The sequence below is a fragment of the Moschus berezovskii genome, chromosome 17 (assembly GCF_049115385.1).
Source record: "Moschus berezovskii isolate FMDL1 chromosome 17, NW_MosBer_1.0, whole genome shotgun sequence".
Taxonomy (NCBI): Eukaryota; Metazoa; Chordata; class Mammalia; order Artiodactyla; family Moschidae; genus Moschus; species Moschus berezovskii.
Genome location: NC_142476.1, coordinates 4,363,514 through 4,374,715, shown reverse-complemented (window position 1 = coordinate 4,374,715; position 11,202 = coordinate 4,363,514). Strand labels below are relative to the sequence as shown.

General features: G+C 43.9%; 1 pseudogene; it reads left to right on the top strand.

Annotated features, from left to right (window-relative positions):
- The first annotated feature begins 7,369 nt into the window (after positions 1-7,369).
- Positions 7,370-10,654, top strand: LOC129551012 (large ribosomal subunit protein mL37 pseudogene; annotated as a pseudogene).
- Positions 10,655-11,202: the final 548 nt, after the last annotated feature.

Below are 11,202 nucleotides of genomic sequence, written 5' to 3'. Positions count from 1 at the left end.
AAAGATGTTTGCTCCTTGGAAGGAAAGTTATGACCAACCTAGATAGCATATTAAAAAGCAGAGACATTACTTTGCCTACCAGGGTCCGTCTAGTCAAAGCTATGGTTTTTCCCGTGGTCATGTATGGATGTGAGAGTTGGACTATGAAGAAAGCTGATCGCTGAAGAATTGATGCTTTTGAACTGTGGTGCTGGAGAAGACTCATGAGAGTCCCTTGGACTGCAAGGAGATCCAACCAGTCCATTCTAAAGGAGATCGATCCTGGGTGTTCATTGGAAGGACTGATGCTAAAACTGAAACTCCAATACTTTGGCCACCTCATGCAACGAGTTGACTCACTGGAAAAGACTCTGATGCTGGGAGGGATTGGGGATGGGAGGAGAAGGGGACGACAGAGAATGAGATGGCTGGATGGCATCACCGACTCGATGGACATGAGTTTGAGTGAACTCCGGGAGTTGGTGATGGACAGGGAGGCCTGGCGTGCTGTGATTCAGGGGTCGCGCAGAGTCGGACACGACTGAGCGACTGAACTGAACTGAACTGAACTGAACCTTATTTGCTGCCTCATACACACAGACAACACTCTCCTCTCTTTTTCTCATTTTGAGCAGGCAATGTCCAAGGCCTGCCTCCATTAACCCTTACTTTGCTCCAGGTCTTCCAACAGGGCTCAGATGCCCTGTAAGTTTCATCCTTCTTGCTGTGGTCAGACCTGAGAGAGCATTTCCCAAAGGCAGGATGTACCATGGAAACCTGGGGAAATGTCCGTGCCTAACTCACAGAAGAGAAGTTTGGAAGAGCCCACAGAGCAATTTGTGGGCCTTAAGTTTGTGAGTCCTAAACAAAGGCGACCACCCAAAGGAGGTCTCCCCAAGTGACTCAGTCACAAACTGCAGAATGGCTCCTATGCTGCCAGAGAAGACTGGTGGGAATTTTCTAGCTAATCAGCTGTTACCCAGTGCACTGGGGAAATGTCTCTGAGAGGGAGGCTTTAGGACCCAATGGGGCAATTTAAAAGCAGCACCTGGATCTGCCAGACGCAGGAAGAACAAGCAAGCCTCTCTGAGTAGAGCTAGGCGGGGCTCCTCATGACAATGGTGTGCATAAGATAACACCTCCACTTGGGAGCTCTCAGTTCACACCAACCTAACATGTCAAGGCATTAAGGCAGGCCAGAGCACAGACAACCTATGACCTGTTTAAAATGATGGGGACAGGAAAGTTGCAATTTGGGTTCTGTCATCAATGCTGTTGTAACATTCTTGAGGCAAGGTACCATGATCCTTTCAGTTCAGCTCAGTTCAGTTGCTCAGTCGTGTCCGACTCTTTGTGACCCCATGAATCACAGCATGCCAGGCTTCCCTGTCTATCACCAACTCCCGGAGTTCACTCAAACTCATGTCCATCGAGTCGGTGATGCCATCCAGCCATCTCATTCTCTGCCGTCCCCGTCTCCTCCCGCCCCCAATCCTTCCCAGTATCAGAGTCTTTTCCAGTGAGTCAACTCGTTACCTCCATATCTTCCAGGACAACAGAAGTGTCCCAGGCAACACAGGTACATGACCTAAGTGCTTTAGGTTTAAAATTTTTGGTTCCCTGTGCCTGTGGAAAGTAAGTTATTCTAACTTCATAGGAAACTTTATTCATCCTTCAGATAGGTTTTACATGTATTCTCTTATTTAATCCTTATGATAGCACTGTGAAATGGTGATTTTTTTTAATTTTCAATTTTATAGAAGAAGAAGCTAGGGTTTATAGAGATTAAAGTTTATGGGGATGTAATAAATTAACCCCAACAGCACAGTGACAACTCTGGTCTTTTGATATTCCATCTGGTGTTCTTTGAATTATCCAGTGGTTTTCAAACTTTGCTTTTCAAGGCCTTCAACAATTCCATGGAAGAGTTTGTGAGGTTTTGTGGAGGTTCTCAAAGCAAGTAGCTTTGACATATATACACTACCGCGTGTAAAGCAGAGAGCCAGTGGGCAGCTGCTGCATAATGCAGGGAGCTCAGCCTGGTGCTCCATGGCAACCTAGACAGTGGGATGTGGTGGGGATGGGTAGAAGTTCAGGAGGAAGGGGACACATGTGATTTATGGCTCATTCACGTTGCTGTATGGCAGAAACCAACCGAATATTGTAAATCAATTATCCTCCAATTAAAAATAAAAAAAAAAAGGCTTCTTAAAAACTACTGCTCAGTAATGCCTGACTTTGGTACAGCCCTTTGCTTTCAAGTACATTTGATTCCCTTAGCAGTTATCACAGTGTTGTTAGGCTTCATTTTCCCCTGATGCTGCAATGATTAAGAAGGATAAATAATACATAGATAAGGTCCTGGGTGCCTTGAAAGCAAACCTCACTTCTGTAAGAATCCCAGGCTCACAGGGCTGTGGTGAAGCAAGGGGGCAAAGCAGAAGGAAGTCTGTTACTGATACTTCGTGCCATCAAGTGATAATGCAACCGTTCCTCTTCCTGTTGAAGAGTTTGAAGTGCTCTAAGTTATGAATGAAATTCTCTCAAATTGGTTTTTATAAATTCCTTTAAAACACCTAGCTCTTAAATGAGTTATAGCAGCTTCCTTCCTCAGAGACTGTTCAGACATAACTGCTCAGATGTTCCTGGTGTTTGTGGCTGCCTACCATCTGAGCCTGGGGTTTTGACTCAGGAAACAATAATGCAGAGAAAGAAGCAGGGAAACAGAATTTATTCTAGCAACAGCTAGAATATCTAGTTTCCATGCCAGGATGGCATGCAATGTCCAGTGCTTGCAGCAAGAAAGGCTTCATCAGACTAGCTCCATGGTATGATTTTGACAGCGGTTGTGACTCCCTCCCTCCTCTTTAATTATATGCCCATTTTCAGAGCTTGAGTCTCCAGGAAATTCTATGAACTATCCAACTCTTCTTCTCAGGGTTTGGGTTTCTCAGGCTCAAACTTTGGAGATGTGTTTGAGTCTTCTCTGTATCCCTATATCTAATTCATCAGGAAATTCTGAAAGTGGCCCATCTCCTCTACTGGTACCCCCAGGCCTGAGCCACCATTACCCCTCAGTGGATTACAGCCTCCTAACTGACCTTCCTGCTTTCATCTTTGTTCCTGTACAGTCCTGTCTCCACATAATAGTGATCTTTTAAAATCTTAAGTCAGGGGACTTCCCTGGTTGTCCAGTGGTAAGACTCCCAGTTCCCAATGCAGGGGGCTGGGGTTCCATCCCTGGGGAGGGAACTAGATCCCACATGTCTCAACAAAGATTGAAGATCTTGTGTGCTGCCAACTAAGACCTGGCACAGCCAAATAAATAAATAGATATATTTTAAAAATAAAATCTTAAGTCAGATCCTGTTACTCCTCTGATTAAAACTAGCCCATATTTCTGATTTTACTCAAAATAAATTTCAAAATACATATCGAGTCCTAGATGATTGGCCTGTTGCTTGCTACCTTTCTAATCTTATTTCCCGTCTCTTCCTCGTTTGCTCTGCTTTGACAAGCAGAGCCTCCCTGCTGTACATAAAAATGCTGAGCACACTTCCTTATACTAAGCCTTTAGCCTTGCTGTTCCTTCTGCATGAAGCGCTTTTCTCCAAGATGCCACTGTGACTTGCTTCCACACTCAATTAGGTCTCTACTTAAATGTTATTTTATAAGACAGGCCACCTTGACCACCCTATTTAAGATAGCAATCTTTTTCTCTTCCAGATCCTTTCCTCTGCTGGAGCCCTCTATTTTTCTTTTCTAAATCATTTCCTTTTCTGAATCTGAATCATTCCTCTTTATTTCTTTAGTACCTGAAATACAATATATTTATGCACTTGTTTATTGTTTATCTTCCTTACTACAATGTAAATTCCTTGAGAATAGGACCTTTGTTTTTTACTATATCCCCTGGGCCTAAAAAAGTTCTTAGCACATAGTGAGCACTCAAGAAATATATATTAAGTAAATGTGTTGACCAAATAAATTCCATTTCTGCTTAGACCAGCTAAAGCTGGCTTCTATTTCTTACAACATAAACTCCTAAGAGCTTTATCTGATAGACATAGTGTAGGGCTTAGTACCCCGCGGAATCAAATTGATCTTTTGTTTAGTGCTCTTGGGCAAAGTCACTTAACATACTGGGACTCAGTTTCTTTATATGTTGCCCCTTTATAAGATAATTTTACAAATTTTTTAAAAAGCTGAATTTCAAAGCAACAATAGAATAGTGATTTTTCCAAATTAAGATTTTCTCATTCTCAACTAACTCTTATATATTGCCACTGCCTCTTGTCACTGTTGCCACTCGTATCATCATCACAATGATCATTAACTAAAAGCAACAATCTAAGAGATAGTATAAGATTTGGGATGCGTGTTAAGTCGTTTCAGTCGTGTGCAACTCTGCAATCCCATGGACTGTGGCCTGCCAGGCTCCTCTGTCTGTGGGATTCTCCAGGCAAGAATACTGGAGTGGGTTACCATTTCCTTCTCCAGGGATCTTCCCGACCCAGCGATCAATCCTGTGTCTCTTATGTCTTCTGCATTTGCAGGCAGGTACTTTACCACTATTGCCACCTGGGAAGCCAAGGTTTAGAAATGCTAAGGAGGGGTTTCCCTGTTGGTTCAATAGTAAAGAATCTGCCTGACAATGCAGGAGATGCAGGTTTGATCCCTGGATCAGAAAGATCCCCTGGAGAAGAAAATGGTAACCCACTCCAATAATCTTGCCTGGGAAACCCCACAGACAGAAGAGCATGGTGGGCTACAGTCCATGGGGTCACAAAAGAGTCTGACATGACTTAGCGATTAAATAACAAAATAAAATGCTAAGAAGTTCAGAGCAAGAGAAAGCTCATTGTGAACAGAGTTGAAAGACGGGTGGGATTGAAGGTAGGCTCGAATGAAAGACAGAATTAAGGTGATCAAGGACTTCCCTGGTGGTTCAGTGGCCAGGACTCTGTGCTCCCAGTGCAGGGGACCCAGGTCTGATTCCTGTCAGGAAACTAGTTCTCACATCACAACTGAAGATCCCACGTGCCGCAACAAAGACAGAAGACCCCGTGTGCCACAACTAGCACCGGACACAGTCAAATAAATAATAATATTTTTTAGAAAAGAGGTGATCAGAGGGGAAAGGGGGTCTACAGACACTTCATACACGTGAAAACAGCACTGCAGGTGCATGATGAGGAGGTGGAAGAATCTGAAGCAAGGTCTAGTTTAGCAGGGGTTCCCACAAGCTATGCGTTAGTTTCTCTTGATTTCTAGGAAAAGATTTAGAAACCTCATAGCTTAAAGCTGTGTCTCAGGTCTCTAAATTGTACAGTATCTACATTCTCAAACAAATTTTTCTTCTTCCATCTTATTTATTTATTTTTGATTGTACTGGGTCTTTCCTGCTGTTTCAGGGCTTTCTCTATTTGCGGCGAGTGGGGGCTACTCTCGTTGCAGTGGGCAGACTTCCTGTGCAGGTGGCTTCTCTCATTGTGGAGCACAGGCTCTAGGGGCCGGAGGCTTCAGTAGCTGCAGCAAGTGGGCTCAGTAGTTGTGGCTCAGGGACACTAGAGCATGGGCACAGTAATTGTGATGCACAGGCTTAGTTGCTTCGAGACATGTGGAATCTTTCTGGACCAGGGATCAAGCCTGTGTCCCCTGCATTGGGAGGAGGATTCCTGTCTACTGCACTACCAGGGAAGTCTCCTCCATCTTCTTACAATAAAAGATTGTATAAACATTTTTTTTTAAGCTCCTATGCATCATTCATTGGGTTTATAAAATGTTAGGCCCTTTTCTTTTGAACTGCTACCAAACTAAGTTTTTCCCTTCCTATGCTTATTATATATATTTAATGTATACACCAGACTTTCCAATTACTCCTGTAAATTTATATCTTGCAGCCCAACATTACAGCCTGTTACTTAGCATTTGGAATCCTGTGTTGGTCAATACAGTACAGTTTATGTCACCTGATGATTTCATACAAATATTTCTCATAGGTCTTTATCCAAGTTGCTGAAGAAACTGTTGTATGAAGTAAGGCCTGGACCCTTAAAGATCTCTCATCAACTTGAAATTGATCTTATCAGTACTTGAGTTTAACTTTTCAATCAACAATAAAAAAATTCACCCAACTATTTTTGCAGGGAAGAGACTGAGGTTTGTTTAGTAAGTAAATAATAGACTGAGATTTCTATGAACGTGATTCTGATACAAACTTTGCCACTGACTTTGTCAAGTTAAATAACTCCTTTTGACTCATTTGGAAAAAATTCAATATGTAATGCTCAAAATCCTTCAAGCTAGGCTTCAATAGTATGTGAACCAAAGGTTAGGTTAAATTTATTTCCTATTCCAAAATTCAGAGATTTTTATCATCCAGTCTGTATTTTCAGATGAAAAGAGACCATATTGTACTATCTCTTTAAGTATTCATTTTCTCTCTTGAACACAGGACAATAATATTTCTCATTGGCCTAGTTAATGGTATTTTGGCAAAACTGAGTCTCACAATATTGCCAAGAATAGACAGTCTAATTTCAGTTCATTTCACAATACTGTGTTGAGAGCATGCATACTGTTCCAGGCATTATACTAAGGGGCTTCTAAAATAAATTACCAACAGTAAAAAACTAAGTTAACTACCAAATAAACCCTGCATTCCCAAATTGACTTCTACTCATTGATTTTGGACCTGTGCTGAGCTATGGAAGTATGTCTCAAACACTTTTCCATTGACACTAGCCATTGTAGTTTCCACAACATCAGTCTTTACTCATCTCATTAAAAGAACTGTATCTGGTTCCTGAATTCTTTAAAATGTTCTCTCAATCCCTCAGAGATCTTATGCAATTAATCATTTTCTTCATTCTAAATCCAGTATTCCTTCTGGGACATTCATTTAGGGAAATGGAGATTATATCAGTTAGGATTTGATTAGAGGTGAATACTATTAGGAGTGAGATAGAATAAAGGATTTATAATGGGGATAGGGTCTTTACAATCCTGGGAACCAGTTAAGCCGTCTGTGTAAGTCTGTTGCGTTTGCATCGAGTGCTAGGCCTGAAGTCAGCAAGGCCAGCTGTTGGAAAGAGGAGAGAGACATGATGTGGGAGACATAAAAGACCAAGAACAACTTGTGAGGACAAAATGGAACTGTATGTGTCCTCCATATTCCTACTCTAAAAACTGGTTTTTCTTAGTATATATGAAAATTTCCTGTACATGCACATGGCCCAGGGTTTAGAGAGAATGAAGAAGGATCTCCAGTGGGAGATGGTTGGTACCAGCCTCAAACCAACAAAATGAGTCAGTAACTGATACATGATATGTGAGCTACATAACTGCTTGGCCCTACAGTGACCTTCATTTCTACCTTCAAAAGGTCATGCAAACTTCTTTTGTGGGCAATACTAACCAAGAAGCTTGCAGGGAAGGAAATTATGAGAAATGTAGCTCAAGCTCAGCTAATGTTGACACAGTACAAAGCCATTATAAAAATCAACAACTGGACAGGTATTACAAACCTTTTCTCCTTATTCTTCAGAAACTTTTGAATTATTCATTCCCAAGATCCATGCTACTGTACTTATTTCTGTACTTATTACCTCAGTAGGGGTGGGGAAGGGTACCTACAAGAAAAAATCTTCAAAAAATCTTATAGAAGAAATTCTAAAACATAAAATCAAATAAAAAACATACTATGTTCATAGAAAACTTCAATGTTAAAGTTAATAAGAAAGTAAGATGGTACTGAATTAATCTAAAAATTTTTAAAGATTCCAGACAAAATCCCAAAAGACTTGTTTTGTAGAACTTATACTACAAACAAAGCTAGTGGATGTGATAGAATTCCAGTTCAGCTATTTCAGTTCCTAAAAGATGATGCTAAGTGCTACACTCAATATGCTAGCAAACTTGGAAAACTCAGCAGTGGCCACAGGACTGGAAAAGGTCAGTTGTCATTCCAATTCCAAAGAAGGGCAATGCCAAAGAATGCTCAAACTACTGTACAATTGAACTCATTTCACAAGCTAGCAAAGTAAAGTGCAAAATACTTCAAGCTAGTCTTCAACGGTGCAGTAAGAGTCGGACACGACTGAAGCGACACAGCAGCAGCAGCAGCATTCTTCAACGGTACATGAACCAAGAACTTCCAGATGTACAAGCTGAATTTAGAAAAGACAGAGAAACCAGAGATCAAATTGCCAACATCCATTGGATCATAAAAAAAGGAAGAGAGTTCCAGAAAAACACCTACTTGGAGTTGGACTGTGAAGAAAGCTGATCGCCGAAGAATCGATGCTTTTGAACTGTGGTGTTGGAGAAGACTCTTGAGAGTCCCTTATACTGCAAGGAGATCCAACCAGTCCATTCTAAAGGAGATCAATCCTGGATGTTCATTGGAGGGACTGATGCTAAAGCTGAAACTCCAATACTTTGGCCACCTCATGAGACGAGTTGACTCACTGGAAAAGACTCTGATGCTGGGGAAGGTTGAGGGCGGGAGGAGAAGGGGACGACGGAGAATGAGATGGCTGGATGGCATCACCGACTCTGTGGACATGAGTTTGAGTGTACTCCGGGAGTTGGTGATGGACAGGGAGGCCTGGCGTGCTGTGATTCATGGGGTCGCGGAGAGTCGGACACGACTGAGCGACTGAACTGAACTGAACTGATACTTCATTGACTATGCTAAAGCCTTTGACTGTGTGGATCACAATGAAGTCTGGAAAATTCTTAAAGAGATGGGAATACCAGATCACCTTACTTACCTCCTAAGAAACCTGTATGCAGGTCAAGAAGCAAAAGTTAGAAACTGACATGAAACAATAAACTGGTTCAAAATTGGGAAAGAAGTACGACGAAGCTGTTTTGTCACCTGCTTATTTAACTTTCATACAGAGTACATCCAGCAAAATGCCTGGCTGGATTAATCACAAGCTGGAATCAAGATTCCAGGAGAAATATCAATAATCTCAGATATGCAGATGATACCACCGTTATGGCAGAAAGTGAAGTGAAACTAAAGAGCCTGTTGATGAGGATGAAAGAGGAGAGTGAAAAAGCTGGCTTAAAACTCAACATTCAAAAAACGAAGATCGAGGCCTTGCGCGCGGGAAGATGGCGGCGTCCAGGTGGAGGTCTTGAGAGCAGATTGGCATGGCTTGGCGTCGGGGCCCGCGAGGCGGGCGCTGGCTCGCCCTTGGCGGCTCGGCCTTGAGGGCTGCGGGGTCCCGAGACACAGGGCGTACGAGTGGGGCGTGCGATCCACGAGAAAGCCGAAGCCTCCTCCCCTGGACAGGGTGTATGAGATTCCTGGACTGGAGCCCATCACCTTCGCGGGGAAGATGCACTTTATGCCCGGGCTGGCACGACCAGTCTTCCCGCCCTGGGACCCCGGCTGGACGCACCCTAAGTTCCACCGCTTGCCCCCGCTGCAGGAGCACCCGCTATACAAGGATGAGGTCTGCTACATCTTCCACCAGGGTTGCCGCCTCCTCGAGGGTGTAAAACAGGCCCTCTGGCTTACCAAGACCAAGTTGATAGAAGGCCTTCCTGAGAAAGTGCTTAGCCTTGCTGATGATCCGAGGAACCACGTCGAGAACCAGGATGAACGCCTGCTGAACGCGATCTCTCACGCTCGTCTCTGGCACTCTACCGAAGAAATCCCCAAAAGAGAGACCTACTGCCCAGTTATCGTGGACAGCCTGATCCAGCTGTGTAAATCGCAGATTCTCAAGCATCCTTCTCTGGCCAGGCAGATCTGTGCCAACAACAACATGTTATCCACCACCTGGAAACGAGAGTCTACTCTGATTCAGGTCCATGGTTCCAGTGGAGCCCAGCTGAATGCCAAGGATCCTCTGCCTTCCATTGCCCCCCAAGAGGAAGTGGAAGCTACTAAGAATCATGTTCTTGAGACTTTCTATCCCATCTCTCCCACTATCAGCCTTCAGGAATGCCATATTTATGATGTGAATGACGACACGGGATTCCGAGAGGGCTGTCCTTACCCCTATCCCCACACCTTGTATTTGCTGGAGTCAGCCAACTTAAGAGCACACCGCTTTCAGCCAGATCAGTTGCGGGCCAAGATGATCCTGTTTGCCTTTGGCAATGCGCTGGCTCAGGCCCGGCTCCTATATGGGAACGATCCTAAGGTTTTGGAGCAGCCAGTAGTCGTGCAGAGCGTGGGCACCGATGGGCGTGTCTTCCAGTTCCTGGTGCTGCAACTGAATACCACAGATCTGGCCTCCGAGGAGGGCATCAAGAATCTAGTCTGGGTGGAGTCCGATCAGCTCCTCTATCAGCACTTCTGGTGTCTCCCAGTGATCAAAAAGAAGGTGGTTGTGGAACCTGTTGGGCCGACTGGTTTCCAGCCAGAGACATTCAGGAAGTTTTTAGCTCTGTATTTGCACGGTGCTGTGTGAGCCAAGGACTCTTCTGAGGCTGCAGCCACCTGTGCCCCTCTCTTCCTGAGGATCCTGGGGCCTGGGCAGTGCCTGAAGCCGCAGCGCTCCTTTGGCTGGTGATCTCGCCAACAATAAAAGAGCCCTTCTGGCACACCGGAGCCTGTGTTTGTTGTCAGGGTGCTTTCAGGTGGGGCACCCACAGCTGTGCACAGGCCCTGCCCCTGAGTCTGCCTCTTGCACGGGCCAGCCCTGGAGCTGCACCCGCCCCAGCTTTGTCTGTGACCCAACCTGTGACTTTACATAAGAATCTTCCTCTCTCTGAGTTTCAATTTCATCATCTGACAACTTGGTGGCTAATGTGACTTACGTGGTTTTACAGACTATATAACGAAGATCATGGCACCCAGTCCCATCATTTCATGGCAAATAGATGGGGAAACAATGGAAACAGTGACAGATTTTATTTCTTTGGGTTCCAAAATCTCTGCAGACTGTGACTGCAGCCATGAAATTCAAAGACACTTGCTCCTTGGAAGAAAAGCTATGACAAATCTAGACAGCATATTAAAAAGTAGAGAATCACTTTGCCAACAAAGGTCCAGATAGTCCAAGCTATGGTTTTTCCAGTAGTCATGCATGGGTGTGAGAGTTGGACCATAAAGAAGGCTGAGAGAGAAAGAATTGATGCTTTCAAATTGTGCTGGAGAAGACTCTTGAGAGTCCCTTGGATTGCAAGGAGATCCAACCAGTCAATCCTAAAGGAAATCAATCCTGAATATTCACTGGAAGGACTAATGCTGAAGCT